General features: G+C 41.4%; 1 protein-coding gene across 3 annotated transcripts in view; it reads left to right on the top strand.

Moving 5' to 3' along the window:
• Positions 1 to 18,946, top strand: part of EXTL3 (exostosin like glycosyltransferase 3) — a 131,821-nt gene that overhangs the window by 71,293 nt on the left and 41,582 nt on the right. For all 3 annotated transcript variants that reach the window (XM_027549027.1, XM_027549026.1, XM_027549028.1), the window contains exon 2: positions 18,363 to 18,451. The gene's annotated coding sequence lies outside the window, so the exon portion shown is untranslated. The remainder of the gene's footprint in view (positions 1 to 18,362; positions 18,452 to 18,946) is intronic.

The raw sequence follows: 18,946 nt of genomic DNA, 5'->3' as shown, positions 1-18,946 counted from the left end.
CTTGTGGCAGAGCATGGGCTCTAGAGCCCGGGCTCAACTGCTCTGCGACATGTGGGATTTTCCTGGACCAGGATTAAACCTGTGACTCCTGCATTGGCAGGCGGATTCTCTGAGCCACTAGGGAAGATCCAGTATTCCTTTTTGTGAAGGGGAAGGAAGGTAGGAAAGAAAGCTGAGGCTTTGGGGGGTGGGGGATGGGCTTTTAGTTATTTGGTCAGAAGATGTACTAGAAGGCAGAATTACTGACCTGTGTCTTTTTGAATACTTACAGTGATGCGAACCCCCCTGGGCCGCCCATTCTAATTCGCAGACTAGTTTTTAGGAAGCTTGTCCTTACTGAGCTGCAGTTGGCCTCTCTGGGAGTGTCACCTTTTGGGGCTGTGTGGAGCAACTCTATTCCTTTTCCCTCTGGCAGTTCTTTAGATGCTGGAAGATAGCTGTCATGTTTCCCAGACATGAGTTGCAGATTGGTGTGTATGGATCAGAAGAAGCCTGTGCGTACGATTGGGCTGCCCATCTTACACCAAGTCTTACATTGGGTGCCAGTTCTTAGAAATGGGGAGATTTTACATGAAAATCTCTATTTCTGGTTTTCTTGAGAAAAAGAAGCTTCAGTGTTGTAAGAGTTCACATTTCTGATGATAGTAATCTCCTTTAGGGTCTACTTAGGTGGTGCTAGTGGTAAAGAACCCACCTGCCAATGCAGGAGATGCAAGAGATGCATGTTCAATCCCTGGGATGGAAAGATCCCCCGGAGGGAGGGTATGGCAACCCACTCCAGTATTGTTGCCTGGAGAATCCCATGGACAGAGGAGCCTGGTGGGCTGTGGTCCATAGAGTCCCAAAGGGTTGGATGTGACTGAAGCGAGTTAGCATGCAGTCTCCTTTAGATGCCAAATATCCTGTCCATTTTGCTAAAGTCTCTGCCTGCCAGCTTCACTCTTGTATTAACTTCACTCTCAAGGCCTCTGTGGTCCTTGAGATTACTGTCCTGTTTCCTGGGTCTTCTAGTCCACAGACTATTGATCTTCATTCCCTTCAGATGTTTCTTATTTGACAGTTTCAAATCCCCTGACCTATTTCTTAGTCCTCTGGTCTGCACTCACTTTGTTAATGTCCCTCTTAAAGTGTGGTACTCAGCGCAGCATACAGTTTTCAGTATACAGTGCCATCTAACAGAGTACAGGGTAGGGGGAACGCTTACTCTTTTGTTTCTGACACCATACTTTGTTTTAAAAAAAGACCAAAAAGAAAAAAATAGGTGATAATTTTTTCCCCTAATCAGTCTTATATATTAGTATATATATAATTTTTTTCTTGGGAGTATAGTTGCTTTACACTGTTGAGTTAGTTTCTGTTACACAACAGAGTGGACCAGCTGTATGTATACATACACTCCTCTTTTCTGGATTTCCTTCCCATTTAGGTCATGACAGCATTGAGTAGATTCACTGAAATGGTACTAATAGTCACTGAAATCACAGCTCTGTGTGTGCGTGCTGTTGTTAAACTAAATTATTTCCCTGTGGTTTTGAGATCCAAGTGCTCAACTCTGCCTTTATTGTCTTTAAATGTACTTAGATATTCCAGACTGATAAAATCTTTTTTTTTGTATCCTGGGTTTTTTCCACCCTTGACTTACTCTTCCCAGTGTGACTTCCTTTGTTTCTGAAGTGGAGCTGTAAATATAAAATAACATTGTGGCATATAATGGAGAAAATAGTTGATGAGGACCCTAAATTATTATCAACACAGTGGAAAATTAAGGGAGGTCTTAAAGCATTATGCTTGACATTTTGGAGGTGAAGCAAAAGGAGGTCTTGGGGATGGCCTTGCTACCCTGAGTTTGTATGTTGGTATTATTTCTCCCCCAGGGAACCAGTGTGTATGTGCTTTCTGTGTGCCAGGCAGTTGTAAGTCAGTGGGATCTCAGAATCTGAAAGGATCTTTGAGGTCATATAGTTGACCCTTTTTTTGGTGCTAGTGGTAAAGGACCTGCCTGTCAGTGCAGGAGATGGCAGGTGCAGGGGTTCCATCCCTGGGTCGTGAAGATCCCCTGGGGAAGGGCATGGCAACCCACTCCAGTATTCCTGCCTGCGGAATCCCATGGACAGAGGAGCCTGGTGGGATACAGTCCATGGGGTCACAGAGAGTCGGACACGACTGAAGCGACTGAGCATGCACACGCATGCAGTCCACCCCTTTACTTTGTGGGTTAAAAAAAGGTAAGCATTTGAGTCAAGAAGGACTGGAATTGTGAAGTTAGGGGTCCTGATGACTCTTAAAGATGGTTAGTTATAAAAGGATGACAAAATTGGAGTCTCAAGTTGAATTCAGCCATAAAGGTTGAATTCGGATGCCCGAGTCATAAAGCTGATTTAGGTCACGCTTAGCAAACTGCTGCATGAGTTTTCTGTCTTATTTAGGGAGGCCTGGAACCCTAATGATATGAATTGTATGCCTCCATGGCAGAAGGTGAAAATCCTATTTTCTTGAGAAATGGAAACTCTTGGAGAAATTAGTTTATGCTCTAGGCACTTGCACATCAAGTTAACTGTTCTGGAAAGATTCTTCAGCAAAATCCATCTGAAGATCTTATTAAAAAAACAAACCTGTTTTTACACCTCCTCCTCCCATACTGTGGAATCTGTATTTTTCATAGTTATATTGTGAACATTTTCCTGTTTGATTGAAACTGATTGAAAAGCTTATTAGTAATCAATGACATGGACTTACCATATGTAATGTTTAACCTTCCTCCTAATCTTGCACGTTTAATTTATAGCTTTTTCTGCTGACTACTTGGTAACTGCATGTTTACAGTACACATCTTTGCTCACGTAGAATGCATTCCTAAACAGTGGAGTTGCTGAGCCAGAGATGTGGCTGTCTTACGGCTCTTACGGATGGAGGCTTCGGTTTACATCCTACTGACAGCATCCGTGCGCCCGTCACTGTAGCCACCAGCAGAGCGCACAGATGGCCTGTACTTTATTATAGTAAGTGGTGCGCTTTGTGGGCATTCTTGAAATTAAATCTCGGTTCGCATTCACGACTCTGTCTTACAAATAACTTCTGGAAGTGGAATTGAAGAGTCAGTGAAGGCAGGTTTCAGGGCTTCTATTGCTTCAGGCCTAATTGTGTTCCAGAAAGGAGAGTTGGTACCTGCTCCCAGCACTGGGGGTGTGGGGATGTTTGCCTTGATCCTGGTTGGTGCCACATACTGTAATCTTACTGTCCTTTGCTGATTTATAGGTGGAAAATGTCACTGTGTCCTGTTTTAAGGATACATTTCCTTGATTTCTGGGATGATTAAATATTGAAAAATGTTAAGCCTTTGGGCCCCTTCTTTTTGTGTAGCTTCCTGTTTATTTCCTTTGGCTATTACGGTATTGCTTTGCTTCTATTAAAGTAATGCTGTGTTGTAAATGCCTCCCCCAGTCTCTTCACTGAATTGCAACTTAAAAAAATAAACAAATATTAGAAGCCTTTGATCCCTTTGTCATCAAGTTTGTTCAACTTTTCTTCCATGGATTCCATTTTTGCTTGGATTCCAGTACAAGTGGCTAAACTTACCTTGAAGTGAAATTTCATTTATGTTTTCCTGTTGTTCTTTTTGTAGTTTCGTTTATTACAGTTACCTCTCAGATTCATCTGGGACTTATTTGGGGTTTTGGTTTGTCATGCAGGAATTCAGCTTAATTTTTTTCTAAAAAGCTGATTGTCACATTATGGGAAAATCTAATGTGGTACACTTTAAAGTGACTGCAGCAAAATAGCATTCTCCTTAATTACGCAAGTCGTACATGCTTATTATAAGTGAATGAAGGCAGAATGAGTATTTTAGTAAACAAATCATGAACCCGTGGGTAGTGGGGTACAGGTCTGGCACCTGGGTTTGTATCTGGGCTCCTTACCTTCTTGTTGTATGGCCTTAAACAGGTTACCTGACTTTGGGACTCATACTTACTTTTCTTCAAAGTAAAGTAGAAAAGACAGGCCTATCCCCCAGATGGTTGACGTGAGGATGAGATGAGATGGTATGTGTAAAGTATGTATACTGGAGGGTGTTGTAAATATAAATACAGTTATAACAAGTGGTAGGTCTATAGTGATAACAAATGAAGACCCCCCCCCCACCCCCACCAGCCCTTGTCTTCCAGAAGTCTGTGCTGTAGTCTGTAGACTTTCTGCATGAATAATGTATATTGCTCTTTGGCCTCCTTGCTGCTGCTGCTGCTAAGTTGCTTCAGTCGTGTCCAACTCTGTCCGACCCCATAGATGACAGCCCACCAGGCTCCCCCTTCCTGGGATTCTCCAGGCAAGAACACTGGAGTGGGTTGCCATTTCCTTCTCCAATGCATGAAAGTGAAAAGTGAAAGTGAAGTCGCTCAATCAGGTCCAACTCTTAGCGACCCCATGGACTGCAGCCCACCAGGCCTCTCCATCCATGGGATTTTCCAGGCAAGAGTACTGGAGTGGGGTGCCACTGCCTTCTCTGTTGGCCTCCTTAGTTGTCTGTAATTACATGGATTCAGATGTCATCAGCCCGAATGAGGACTGTCATCAGTTCTTTGTTAGACCAGGACTTTCAAGTTTATGTGTGTGCTCTGCAATAAAGTCACCTGGAGCTTTGTCAAATGGCAGGAACTTGAGCCCCGTACTTGGGAATTCTGATTCAGTTACTGTTGGGCGGGCCTGGGTTTATCTTGTGAAAACATTCTGAGGTGATTTGTGCATCTTGATTTTGTATTACCCTAGTTAAAAAGTGACTTGTCAGACATGATTTTGATTTGTGGGATGTTATCAAACTGGTGGGAGGGGAAACAGTTAAAGGAATTGGCATAATTTTCCAATCCAGGACTTATCCTGGAGTTGAGACTTCTGGGCTGAGATTTATTACTGACTAAATGCAGCGATATTTGGCCTAGGTTAATGAAGAGTGTTAGTTTGTGTGTTGATACGCTATATGCAGTTGAGGAATGGAAGGAATGCTTCTTTTGTGCCTGCTGGGGGCCTTTGTGGAACATCTTTGGACTTAGAAATCTGCTCTTGAGCCCAGGGTTTACTTGTTTTTCCTTTTTTCAAAGCCCTATAATAAAGGCAGCTCATCTCCGTGGTTCTCTGTGGTTGTGTCATAATCCTGACTCGTAACTCAGTAAGTGTATCAGTGCACAACCAGTTTTTCTCACCTGATTTTGGTTTTTAATTGCCAACAGCTTTCTATTTCCCCTGTTTTACACCCAGGTCACATTTCTCCAGTAAATAAACTATGGTGGTTGTCCTGTGAAAAGCACACATTGCCCTCCTGTAACTTGTCAGTTGCCTACATTCAGTTTTCACAAGTCACTCTTTATCAGCAGTTAGCTTCCCTGAAAGTGCATTTTGTTATTTTGAACGATAGAAGAGAGAAGTCAGAATCTTAACAGTAGTGCTAGTATCAGGAAATTTGTTTTAGTTTAATTCGTTTAGCATTCAGGGTGAATTTAAAATGTAAAATTCAGACTACTAACTAGGTTGTCTTCCCGGAACAGGCTGTTTGTCAGGCCTGTGCATAGCAGGAAATCAGGAAATGATGTTGTTTGGTGTCGCTACAGAATTAAAAAAATCTTTGAGATACTGCTTTCAACAACCTTATTGAAATGACTTTTGTGCAGAGCTATCTCTGTCTAGTTTGAGGGGCCTGTGGCCAGGGCAGTACTAGCAGCAGTGTGCACCTGGGTCGTGATAGGGCTCTGCCTGCTTGATGGGCCCGTGGACTAATTGCTGCACGCACAGGCACACAGGTAGGTCATTCACTCTGAGCACGTTGTTTTCCTGTTTTGTCAGCAGAGAAATGAGTATGAATATAGGGTTGACTTTAGGTTTGGAATAGCATTACCGTGGGTGTTAACTATGCTGTCATTACCCGTGTACAGTGGAGCTGCAGTCATCTGGGTAATTAAAAATAATGTATGCACGCTGTGCCTGTGCTCTCTTTTCCCTGAATTAATGTCACAGGCAGTTTATCTTAAATGGTTAAGACATTAGTGAGTGTGGGCCTTAGAGTAACTCTGCTTTGAGTCCAAGTTTTACTCAGTATGGATGCCCCTGGGCAAATTTCCTAACTTCGGTGCTTTGGTTTCCTCGTGTACATAGTGGGAATGCTGGTCGTACGTACGTACTTGATAAGATTGTCATGAAGATTACGTTTGTGAAGGAATACAACAGACGTTCAATAGATGTTCGCTGTCGCCACAGTTATTTAATAGATTAAAGGCAGCTGAAGGTTTCATTTGGGGACATCTGGAAGAGCGTCTCGCTTCTGGCCCCAGTCTCCCTCCACGCGTTTCAGATATATGCATAACTGCAGCCCAAGTGGAACCAGCTGTTTACTCCCTGCGTCTCTCCCTTCTGTTTTTTTTTCTTTTTGTCTCTCTTCATTGAGTGTTTTACTTTAGCTCAGTTTAGTGTTTTTTTTTTTTTTTCTTAAATGAAGAAAATTATACAACTTTGTTGAAAGACATTAAAGAAGACCTAAATGAACAGAGAGATATGCCAGGTCCATGATAGGAAGTTTCAATATCAGAGTATTTTAGTTGTAAAAGAAGAGAAGTCGAGTCAGTAGGATGGTTGTACTATCAACAGACTCTTGAAAGCAGGGTCCTTATCGCTGGTAATGTTCCCACTGAGACGGAAGGAGTGTTAGAGGAGAAGGCGCTCAAAGAGGAGGTGATGGTAGAGTGGCAGGTATGTTAAGGTGTAGGAGGGAGGAGGTGAAAGCACCAGACAAGCACACGTGGCATTCTGACTGAGAACTCTAAGCCCCAGCTAACTCCTCAGCAGATGTCCTGGACCTTTGACTTGAGTTACTTACCATTTCAGCTTCCAGGAATGTAACTAGTTTCAAGCCTTCCAGTGAATGGCTAACAGATGAAGAATTTCCATTTATCAGCAAAAATATTTTGGTTAAGAAAGGAGTAAAAAAGTTACGGCATCGGCAATGATCTGAATGGTAAATGTCTGTACGTGATGTTTTGAACTTTTCCCTCCTTACTGGGAGAAGACACTAACGGAACCTCCTTATACTCCGAGATGTACCCTTGCTGCCATTGCAACATTGAGGGGTAGATGTCTGTGTTGCTGACCACTGGAGAAGGAGGTCAAGATTAGAGAGGTAACTTTCATAGTCATCCTGTCAGGGGGTGCTGATTGAAGCTGTTGGCAAACTCCAGTAAATAAAGATAGGGAAAGAGAGAAGAGGACAAGGGATAAACCCCCGAGGACAGACTGCACTTAAGGAGTGGTGAAAGGTTCCGGAGGATGAGCTGCTGAGGTGGAGGACCAGAGAACGGATGAGTAAATTATGGAGAATACACAGTAACTTAATATGAGACATTGGGGCAGGGATGAGGATGGCAAAACTGTTTGATAGGAGAAATAAAGGTGTGGCTAAATGGAGAGAATGAATATTCCTGCTTCCGGATAAGATCAACAATGTTAAAATAACACTTCTCTACCTAAGAGCGATGTACTAATCATTTAATTCTTTTTATATATTACTGAATTCTGTTCACTATTATTTAGTATTTTTGTCTTATATTGATGAGAGAGATGTATCTGTCATTTTCTTTTTTTGGTGCTTTCTTTGGTTTGGGTATCAGGGCTGGTAAGATGGACTGGGAGGTGTCCCCCCAGTCTGGAAGAGAGTGTATGTAATAGATCATTATGTTGGGTTGGCCAATAAGATGCAGTGGAAAAACCTGAAGGAACTTTTTGGCCAACCCAGTACTTTAAACACTTGGTAGGAATTCTCCAGTGGAAGCATTCGGGGCTGGACATTTCTTTTGGGGGATGTTTCTGTTGTAATTTTAAAATTACAAAGTCAGTTTGTTTCATAGTTGGAGGACTGTTTCCTATCGGGTGAGTGTGGCCGTTTGTGTTTCTCGAGGCATTGGCCCCTTGTCTGAGTCGTCAAACTCAGGTGTGTTGAGTTGTTCCTAGTCTTCCTTTATTAGCCTTTTGATGCCTGCAGGACTTGTGTGATATCCTGTTTCATTCCCATTGTTGGTGATTTGTATCTCTTCCTTCTTTGTCAGTCTTGAGCAGGTTTGTCAGAATTGTTGAGGAACCTCTTCGTTTTATTGAGTTTTGTCTTTATGTTTTTGATTTCATTGATTTATCCTCTTTATTATTCCTTTCCTTCTGCTTACTTTATTTTGTTCTTGTAGGTTCTTGAAATAGGAGTTTAGGTTATTGATCTGAAATGTTCCCTCTTTTCTAACATAAGTATCCATCTATCTATAATCTTATTTCATCCCCACAATAACCCTGGAGGTACGTAGGGATTTTCAGTATCACTGTAAGAAGGAAATTATGTAATATTCTTAAAATTTCAAAGCTTAGTTCTGAACCAGAGATTCTGGCTGCAAGTCCAGATGGCCTGCAAGCCTCCTCCCAGCTGTGAAAGTCTCTCTTTATTTTCAGTGTTTCATTTCCCTTGAATCAAGACTCCATAGGCTCTAAATCTCAAACTTGTTTGAAAATGAAAATGTAAACTAAGACTTTCAACTAGTATAATTATTTATTGAGCAGTGACCTGGCACCCAGAACTATGTGGTATTTTGTAGAGGAGTTTCAAAAGTGGCGAGAAAAATAGTTTCTGCATCCAGCTGGAGAGAAACAAATTGCTTAGATGAAACTAAGGAACAGTTGAAGTTCGTCAGGAGAGTGATACAGACAACCGACTGTTGTGGTTAGAAAAACACTTTCAGAGGTAGAAAATTTGGCAAAGCAGGTGAACCGATAGCGAATGAAATGAGAAGCACAGATACTTAATGAGCTCAAATTGTTTGACCTCTAGTTATAAAGGGTAAATCAAAACTGTAGAATGACATTTTATCAAACTTTTTTTTTTTTAATAGCATTCAGTTGGATTTGTTCGGTTAATTAATGCTTAACTGCAGCAACAGACTCAGAAATCTTAGTGGCCTGAGATAACCAAAGTTTCTCACTCTTCCCCATTCAAGTGACTCTCTGCAGTGGTGACCCAGAGGGCTGGGTTGCTTTTAATCTCGCCACTCCATAGTTTTAGAGTTTTTTCCTTTCATTCTCTCAAGTAGTTGGGGGAAGAAGAATCCATCCCTGTTCTTAAGAGCCTTGTATGGGAAATGATACCCTGCTTCTTCTCATGTTCCCTCTGGCAGGAACTAGTCTTCCGATTCCAGCCAAACTGTAAGGCAGAGAGGGGAATGGAGGAGAGCAGATCCATACTGGTGGAGTAAAAACCGTCTCTGTCACACTGTGACTGGTCAGCTCTTGGGCAACAGATGCCCTCTGTGTTGTTGGTGGGAGGATAAATGGCCATCTTTTTAGTCGACAGTAATTTTTAAAATAAGATATTCTTGCACTGACCCATGTTAAATTTTTTTTTTCTTTCCTGAGGAGATACCCGTGGATGTGTATCCACGGTGGATGTGTGCAAAGATAGCTACAAGAATAGTTGTTAGAGCTTTGATTATGATGAAAAATTGAAAACAAATGTCTAACAAAAGAGGATTGGTTAAACAAATTATGATGTTTCTGTCTTCAGTTATTGACCATCATATGGTATAGCATGTAATGATGTGGGTCATTGGGAAACATCAGATTACAGAAAGGAACATATGTCTCATTTTTGTAAGCATGTTTATTCATGTGTATAGTAAAGACTGGAGGAGGTCTCTGGTTTTGGCAAAATAGCAGACTAGATTAATATAAACTCCTTGCTACACAATGCATATTTTGCTTTCAGGAAAGAAATTCTCATTAAAATTAAAAAAGTGGAATGGGGGCAGGAGAGGTTGGGGATTTAAAAAGCATCTGATGAACAGTCTGATGCTATCGTCTCTTAAGGTATTTGCCAGTTTTGGTAACTTGCAGTTTAGTTCCCACAGAAATAAGAGAAAGAGCCTTGTGCCTGTGAATGTCAGACTGAGACACCAGATGAGAGTATGGATCTTCAAAAGGTTGAACATTCACTAAAGGAATGGGTAGACTAGAAAAAGATAAAGTCTCTGTTAGCAAGATCCAGAACTGGTTGGGGAAGGGAATATTCACTGAGAACTCAGAACCATTTTCCCTTCATATGAGTTTTGTGTTCAAATTTACATTTACTTGTGGCTTCTGGGAGACTCTCCAGACTGAGAGATCGACATAAAAAGCAGTCCAAAGCTGATGATAATAGAATCAGCAGACAGAAGAGACTCAGCACATGAAGGGCAGGAACAGAAAACGTGAGAAAGAGTAGGTGCTATCATAAAAAGAAGGCAGGTTTTAAAGAAGAAGCCAACAGAATTTCTGGAAATGTAAAAGAGTCATTGAAATCAAAACCCAGTGGTTTGGGTAAACAACCCCTTAGACACAAGAGAGAGAATTAATGAGTTAGACCAAAAGTTGGCCAACTGTGGCCTGTGGGCTAAATCTCGGTTGTGGTTTCTTTTGGATGGTAAGAATGGTTTTTTATATTTTTAAAGGATACAAAAAAGAGACAAATGAAAATATTCTACTTAAACTGGATGTGGCTCCCAAAGCCTAGTATGTTTACTCTCTGGCTCTTTACTAAAAACATCTCCTGACCCTTCAACTGGGTAGATAACGAGGGCATTTCCAGATGGTAGCACAAAGGGTAAAAGAATACAGAGGAAAGGTTTAAAGACATGGAGAATGGAATGAGGAAGTCTGACATATGTCATACCTTCAAAAAGGAGAGAATGAATGACAGGTCCTATACAAAGAGTTAATGACTAAACAAACAAACAGATAATGATTGAACATTTTCTAGAATAATGAAAGACACGCATCTTAAGAACCAGAAAGTTAGAGTGCTGAGCATCCCACTCACCTCCCGCTCCTGCCCCCTGCTCCAGATTCCACATGTAGACATAGAAGAACTCCAAAGCTGAAGAGATCTTAAATATAGCCAGCATGAAGAGTCAGGTTATCCACAAGGTACAATAGTTAGACCGACATCTCACTTCTCAGCAACAGTAATAGAATCCAGAGGATTCTTCCGTTGGTGGAAAGGAATTATTACTCTAGACTGGTGCATGCAGTTGGATCATTATTTAGGATTTAGGGTGAAATAAAGTGTTTCACATAAAATTTACCACCAACAGACTCTGACTGGAGGAACTACTTTAGGAAAAAAGAAATAATCAGAGGGAAGGAATGAAATGTAGAAAGGAGTAGAGCTCTGAGTAAGGAGCTTGGTAACTATGTGGGTCAATCTAAATAAGTACGAATTGCATTTATGATAGTAAGGCTAATGTTGAGTGGGTAGAAACATGGTGGAGCTAAAATATCAGTCAGTATTGATGTAAAAGTCAAGAGAGGTCATCATAGGTAAAGTTGTTTAGTCGCTAAGTCGTGTCCGACTCTTTGCGACCCCATGGACTATAGCCCGTCAGACTCCCTTGTCCATGGGATTTCCCAGGCAAGAATACTGGAGTGGGTTGCCATTTCCTTCTCCAGGGGATCTTCCCGACCTAGAGATCGAACTCAATGCGTCCTGCTTGGCAGATGGATTCTTTACCTCTGAGCCACCAGGGAAGCTCCAGTCATAGGTAAAGATCTTTTATTAATTGAGAAGAGGGACAGAATACTAGAGATAATGTTAAACTTTCAATTAATGTCATAAATTGAATATATAACTTCCAGACTGGTTCAGTTTAGTTCAGTCGCGTCCGACTCTTTGTGACCCCATGAATTGCAGCACGCCAGGCCTCCCTGTCCATCACAACTCCTGGAGTTCACTCAGACTCACGTCCATCTATTGGTGATGCCATCCAGCCATCTCATCCTCTGTCATCCCCTTCTCCTCCTGCCCCCAATCTCTCCCAGCATCAGAGTCTTTTCCAATGAGTCAACTCTTCGCATGAGGTGGCCAAAGTATTGGAGTTTCAGCTTTAGCATCAGTCCTTCCAAAGAACACCCAGGACTGATCTCCTTCAGAATGGACTGGTTGGATCTCCTTGCAGTCCAAGGGACTCTCAGGAGTCTTCTCCCAACACCACAGTTCAAAAGCATCAATTCTTCGGTGCTCAGCTTTCTTCATAGTCCAACTCTCACAGCCGTACATGACTACTGGAAAAACCATAGCCTTGACTAGACGGACCTTTGTTGGCAAAGTAATGTGGTAGAGGGTTTAAAAAACATAACAAACTTATCAACTAAAAGTCAGGAAAGAGATGGGAAATAGACAAAAGTGATAAGTAACCCCTCTTCAAAAAAGACTGTTAGTAAATCTTAATGTATCACAAAAGTGTAAGTAGATCAAACACTAGTTTAAAGTCAAAGGTTGTTAAATTAGAGTTCTATTAAAAGAATGAAATCTTGTTCTCAAGTGTTTCTAAGGGGCACCTAAATATAAGGAAAGACAAGGAAAGTTTGCTGGGAAAAGAATGGAAAAAGTTAAGCTAGGCAAATATTAGCTGAGAGCTGACTGTCCGACCAAGTGGCAGGCAGTGCCCAAATATCCATCGAGAGTTCAGTGGATAAACAAAGTGGCGGGATGTGCCTACCATGGAATATTATTCAGTCAAAAAGAAGGATGAAGTTCTGTGCTGCAACACAGATGAACATTGAAACATGCTAAGTGAAATAAGTGAGTTCCATAAGGACAGATATTGTATGGTATTCCTTATGAATATTTAGAAAAGGCAAGTTCGTAGAGACAGTAGAGATTACCAGGGGCTGGGATTGATTATATTCTTTGCAGCCAAAGATGGAGAAGCTCTATACAGTCAGCAAAAACAAGACTGGGAGCTGACTGTGGCTCAGATCATGAACTCCTTATTGCCAAATTCAGACTTAAATTGAAGAAAGGGGGGGAAAACCAGTAGACCACGCAGGTATGACCTGAATCAAATCCCTTATGCTTATATAGTGGAAGTGACAAATAGATTCAAGGGATTAGATCTGATAGAGTGCCTGAAGAACTATGGACGGAGGTTCATGACATTGTATAGGAGGCATGATCAAGATCATCCCCAAGAAAAAGAAATGCAAAAAGGCAAAATGGTTGTTTGAGGAGGCCTTACAAATAGCTGTGAAAAGAAGGGAAGCAAAAAGCAAAGGAGAAAAGGAAAGATATAGCCATTTGAATGCAGAGTTCCCAAGAATAGCAAGGAGAGATAAGAAAGCCTTCCTCAGTGATCAAAGCAAAGAAATAGAGGAAAACAATAGAATGGGAAAGACTAGAGATCTCTTCAAGAAAATTAGAGATACCAGGGGAACATTTTATGCAAAGATGGGCACAATAAAGGACAGAAATGGTCTGGATCTAACAGAAGCAGAAGATATTAAGAAGGTGTGGCAAGAATACACAGAACTATACAAAAAAGAACTTCACAACTCAGTTAATCATGGTGGTGTGATCACTTACCTAAAGCCAGACATTCTGAAATGCGAAGTCAAATGGGCCTTAGGAAGCATCACTACGAACAAAGCTAGTGGGGGTGATGGAATTCCAGTTGAGCTATTTCAAATCCTAAAAGATGATGCTGTGAAAGTGCTGTACTCAATATGCCAGCAAATTTGGAAAACTCAGCAGTGGCCACAGGACTGGAAAAAGTCAGTTTTCCTTCCAATCCCAAAGAAAGGCAATGCCAAAGGATGCTAAAACTACCACACAATTGCACTCATCTCACACGCTAGTAAAGTGATGCTTAAAATTCTCCAAGCCAGGCTTCAGCAATATGTGAACCGTGAACTTCCTGATGTTCAAGCTGATTTTAGAAAAGGTAGAGGAACCAGAGATCAAATTGCCAACATCCGCTGGGTCGTGGAAAAAGCAAGAGAGTTCCAGAAAAGCATCTATTTCTGCTTTATTGACTATGCCAAAGCCCTTGACTGTGTGGATCACAATAACTGTGGAAAATTCTGAAAGAGATGGGAATACCAGACCACCTGACCTGCCTCCTAAGAAATCTGTATGCAGGTCAGGAAGCAACAGTTAGAACTGGACATGGAACAACAGACTGGTTCCAAATAGGAAAAGGAGTATGTCAAGGCTGTATATTGTCACCCTGCTTATTTAACTTATATGCAGAGTACATCATGAGAAACGCTGGACTGGAAGAAGCACAAGCTGGAATCAAGATTGCTGGGAGAAATATCAGTAACCTCAGATATGCAGATGACACCACAGTTACGGCAGAAAGTGAAGAAAAACTATCAAGAGCCTCTTGATAAAAGTGAAAGAGGAGAGTGAAAAAGTTGGCTTAAAACTCAACATTCAGAAAACTACGATCATGGCATCTGGTCCCATCACTTCATGGCAAATAGATGGGGAGGCAGTGAAAACAGTGACAGACTTTATTTTGGGGGGCTCCAAAATCACTGCAGATGGTGACTGCAGCCATGAAATCAAAAGACGCTTGCTCCTTGGAAGAAAAGTTATGACCAACCTAGATAGCATATTAAAAAGCAGAGACATTACTTTGCCAACAAAGGTCCATCTAGTCAAAACTATGGTTTTTCCAGTGGTCATATATGGATGTGAGAGTTGGACTATAAAGAAAGCTGAGCGCCGAAGAATTGATGCTTTTGAACTGTGGTGTTGGAGAAGACTCTTGAGAGTCCCTTGGAGTGCAAGGAGATCCAACCAGTCCATCCTAAGGGAGATCAGTCCTGAGTGTTCATTGGAAGGACTGATGTTGTATCTGAAACTCTAATACTTTGGCCACCTGATGTGAAGAACTGCCTCATTGGAAAAGACCCTCATGCTGGGACGGACTGGGGGCAGGAGGAGAAGGGGACAACAGAGGATGAGATGGTTGGATGGCATCACCGACTCAATGGACATGAGTTTGAGTAAACTCCAAGAGTTGGTGAGGGACAGGGAGACCTGGTGTGCTACAGTCTGTAGGGTCACAAAGAGTCAGGATGGAGTGACTGAACTGAACTGAACGGGGAACAGGGAGGTGAGTTACCGCCTCCTGGTTACAGAGTTCTGCTTGAGGTGATGGAAAACTTTTGGAAATGGTAATGATGGTTGTACAACATTTTGACTGTAATTAATGCTACAAGCTATACTCTTTAAAAATAATTAAGATGGCAGTTTTATGTTGTATATGTTTTATCACAACAATGAAATTTTTTTTACAAAAGCTGAGTGACTGATACTAATATCAGCCAGAGTAAACTTTAAGGCAAAAAGTATTTCTAGGGATAATGAGAATCTCTAATTATATTCCTTCTAACTGACAGAAAATATGCCATCTCTTGGGAAAATTGTATTTACTACTGTATTTATAGTACTTTTAAACAATGTCTAGAACACAGTAAAAAAAATCTTAAGATTGCAAAGAAACAGGTAAACAGGATGTACAATCAAGAGAAAAATAGTAGAATAAAGTCTACAGGTGTGCCAGACAGTAAAATTAGGTAAGGAATTTTACTCTTATAAATATGCTAAAGAAAATAGAATAAGAGATGCAAGAATTTCAATAGAGAAATGGAATCTCTAACAAGGGACTTAATGGACATTCCAGAACTGAAATGTATAATGCCTGAAATTAAGAATTTATTGGGTGGAATTAACCTTTAACTAGATACAGCAGAAGAAAGATGTGGTAAACTCAAAATCAGATCAGTTGAAATTATTCAAGCTAAAGCTTTATTAGATGAAAAGAATACTGAGTATTGCAGAGTAACTGAATCGTTACTCTGATTCAGAGTAATGCACAGGATAAATTGATGGGGAATTGAGATTAGGCATAATGGTTTGTTATGGTCCAGTATTAGGGTGAAGACAGTAGAATAAAAGGAAGGGATAAATGCACACATTGTAAATTATTATTATAAATATATTGTTACTATAATTATTATAAAAAAGAATGGATATAGTTTGGCAGATCTAAAAATAACTCCAGGACTTGTAGCCAATAATAGACTACAAAATTGAGGTTCTGTGCAGGGTGATTCTTACTATCTAATTTTTATAACAATCCTGAACATGAGTTTTTTACTTATGAAAAAACTGCAGCTCATCATGGTTAAGTGACCATCTAAGAGCTTGCTAAGCTGTGATTTGATCCAGGTCTGGCCAGGAGGTCTGTACTCTTTCCTGTATATCACATTGTTTCTAGTTTGTAAAAGGGGAAGAATGTAGTATCTTGGGCAGATTTTAAAGTTTTTGGAAAGAGGGAATATTTGGAATCACTAAGTGGCTATGCTGTGTCCTAGAGGAGGTAGCCGCTAAATTGTGTCTGACTCTTTGCGACCCCTTGAACTGCAGCACGTCAGACTTCCCTGTCCTTCACTATCTCCCAGAGTTTGCTCAGATTCATGTCCATTGAGTCAGTGATGTCATCCAACCATCTCATTCTCTTGTCACCTCCTTTGGGAGCTGGAAATGCTGGTCTGCTAGTGCAGAGCAGAAAGGCTAGGGTGGGAGTAGTAGCTTTGGGGGTTGAAGCCATCTGAATGGATGGATTCATTATCAGATTATGTCAGAAGCCTTGGGGAGCACTTTTTGTATGAGGTAGGAGCGCCAGTGGGTGCCAGCAAAGCAGAAAGGGACGAGTCAGGGAGACAGGTGGAATACCAGAGAGTGCAGTGTCACGGGCAACCAAGGGAAAGTTGAGAATTTGTAGAATGGGAAGTAATTGGTGATATAATTCATTTATTTAACAGATGTTTACAGAGAAGCTAACCATGTGCCTGGCACTGTGCTGAGACCTGGTGATACGGCAGTGGTCCAGGCAGACAAGGTTCCTACCCCCAACAGTGAGGTTTTGTTGGGAAAGATAGGTAATAAAAAGTCAGGAAAGAGATATTATGAAGGAGATCAGTAGGTCAGTGCCAGAAAGTGTCAGGGGCTAAGAAAGGCTGCTTGAAACGGGAATATCAAGAAGTGAAAATCTGAAGGGTGAGGAGTCAGCCAGAGGGGAGCCTGGGGAAGAGCATTTGAGATGGAAAGATCAGCAGGTAGAAGGCCTCTGAAGCAGTTGAGAGCTTGGGCAGTTGAGGAATTGAAAGGTGGCCAGTGCAGCTGAAGCTAAGCAAGCACGTGCGGCAGGGATGTCCTGTGGGAGAGAGAGTAGCTTGGTGGTCACGAGCTAGGGCTTCCCTTGTGGCTCAGCTGGTAAAGAATCAGCCTGCAATGTGGGAGACCTGGCTTTGATCCCTGGGTTGGGAAGATCCCCTGGAGAAGGGAAAGGCTACCCATTCCAGTGTTCTGGCCTGGAGAATTCCATGGACTGTATAGTCCATGGGTTTGCAAAGAGTCGGACACGACTGAGCGACTTTCAGGAGCTAGTTATGAAGGACCTGGCAGTGCAGTGGGAGAGCGCTGAACGTTTTTAAGGGACGGAGAGCCATGGTTGAACTCAAAGTTTAAAATGATGCTTCTGGTTGCTGCGTGTAGAAGGCATCGTAGGGCGCAGGCTGACAAGTTGGGCGTTCAGTGCAGTGGCAGATGACAGAATCAGTGAGGCGCGTGTATTGCATGTGGAGTTACATGGATAAGGAGACTGCTCCTTATCAGTGTTTCATGTGACTTATTTCTAGATCCTAGTACCTTCATTATCATGCTCCAGAGAATGGCAGAAGAGATTCTAAGTGTTTTTGTTTTTCTTTTGTGCTTGAAATGATGGATTTAGCTGTTTGGGAAAGAAAGTTCATGCTTCAGAGCACTGATGACACTTTTGCCTAATTCCAGTAAAAGATGGAACTTGATGGGGATAGAAATTTTAGAGTCAATGTTGAATTACTGGTTTCCATCAGGGCACTTGTTTCTTTTTCCAGTTCTGTTCACTGTAAGTTGGTGGTGCTAGCAATATGAGATTGTGTAGTCAGTCTCCAGGTGACTTTTTAAAGACATCTTGTTTAGACTCTGTATAGTTTGTTTTTGAGTTTTTAATATGAAAAATGTTAAACACATGTAAAAGCAGGCCTGAGTTTCTCCCCATCATTCAGTGTCAACAGCAGTCTGGTCATGACTCATCTTGTTTCACTGATACCCCAGAGTTCTTACCACCACGCTTGTCCTATTTATTTTTAAGCAAATTCCAGATAAATCGTCGGTAAATATCTCAGTATATACTTCTAAAAGGTAAGGACTTTTCTACATTTTAGTGCTTTGGTTTATTCCCTCTTGGAGCACATAAACAGGTAACCATATAGCTGGATGGTTTGCCTTTGAGAGTGCCAAATTATGCTTATTGTCCAAGTGTATTTATTGATAGGACCGCTTTTCACTTAAAATACTGTCTCCATTTGAACAATAAATTCTGTGATTGCCTTGTATACATGAGAAGCCTTTTCACAGTGGACAGTTAATAAATTCTTCAGTATTGAGTATTTCCCTAATAGCTTGTCGCTTCTCTGTCTTCAATCAGGAGAGAAGCCCCGGAGGTGACTGTTTCAGGAGATGACGCACCGAAGCGCAGTGCTGCGTGAGCCAGAGAGGAGGGGCCTGAGCCACAGGGTGAGAGGGGGTGGAGCGGCCGAGTCGCCCGGATTTTGCCACTTGTTTTCCTCCACCCCATCCTTTCTTTGTTAGGATTTGCTCATAAATGCAGAGCACATTTTTTTATTTTGAAAACAAAAAAGGATATTTTTAACATTTGAATTAAAAGGATAATGCTTTAATATTGACCTACATGGATATTTGGTAAGCTGCTAAACTAAATTACCCAAGTTTAGGTTTTTTTCCATGATTGATTACTATTTGGGTTTTGTTGTCCTTATCTCATGGTCTGCTTACTCAAACCTCTTAGTAACATTGTCATCACTTTCTATTTTTATCTAAAAGGAGAGATGACTCTATCAAACATTTAATAGTTACACATGGTTAGCAAAGGTGGAAGCTAGAGAGACTGACTGAGCATCCATAAAGTGAAAGTGAAGTCCCTCAGTCGTGTCCAACTCTTTGCGACCCCATGGACTGTAGCCTACCAGGCTCTTCCGTCCATGGGATTTT

This window comes from Bos indicus x Bos taurus, chromosome 8 (assembly GCF_003369695.1).
Source record: "Bos indicus x Bos taurus breed Angus x Brahman F1 hybrid chromosome 8, Bos_hybrid_MaternalHap_v2.0, whole genome shotgun sequence".
NCBI lineage: Eukaryota > Metazoa > Chordata > Mammalia > Artiodactyla > Bovidae > Bos > Bos indicus x Bos taurus.
The sequence above is the reverse complement of the archived record's forward strand: the minus strand, read 5'-3'. Positions and strand labels throughout refer to the sequence as shown.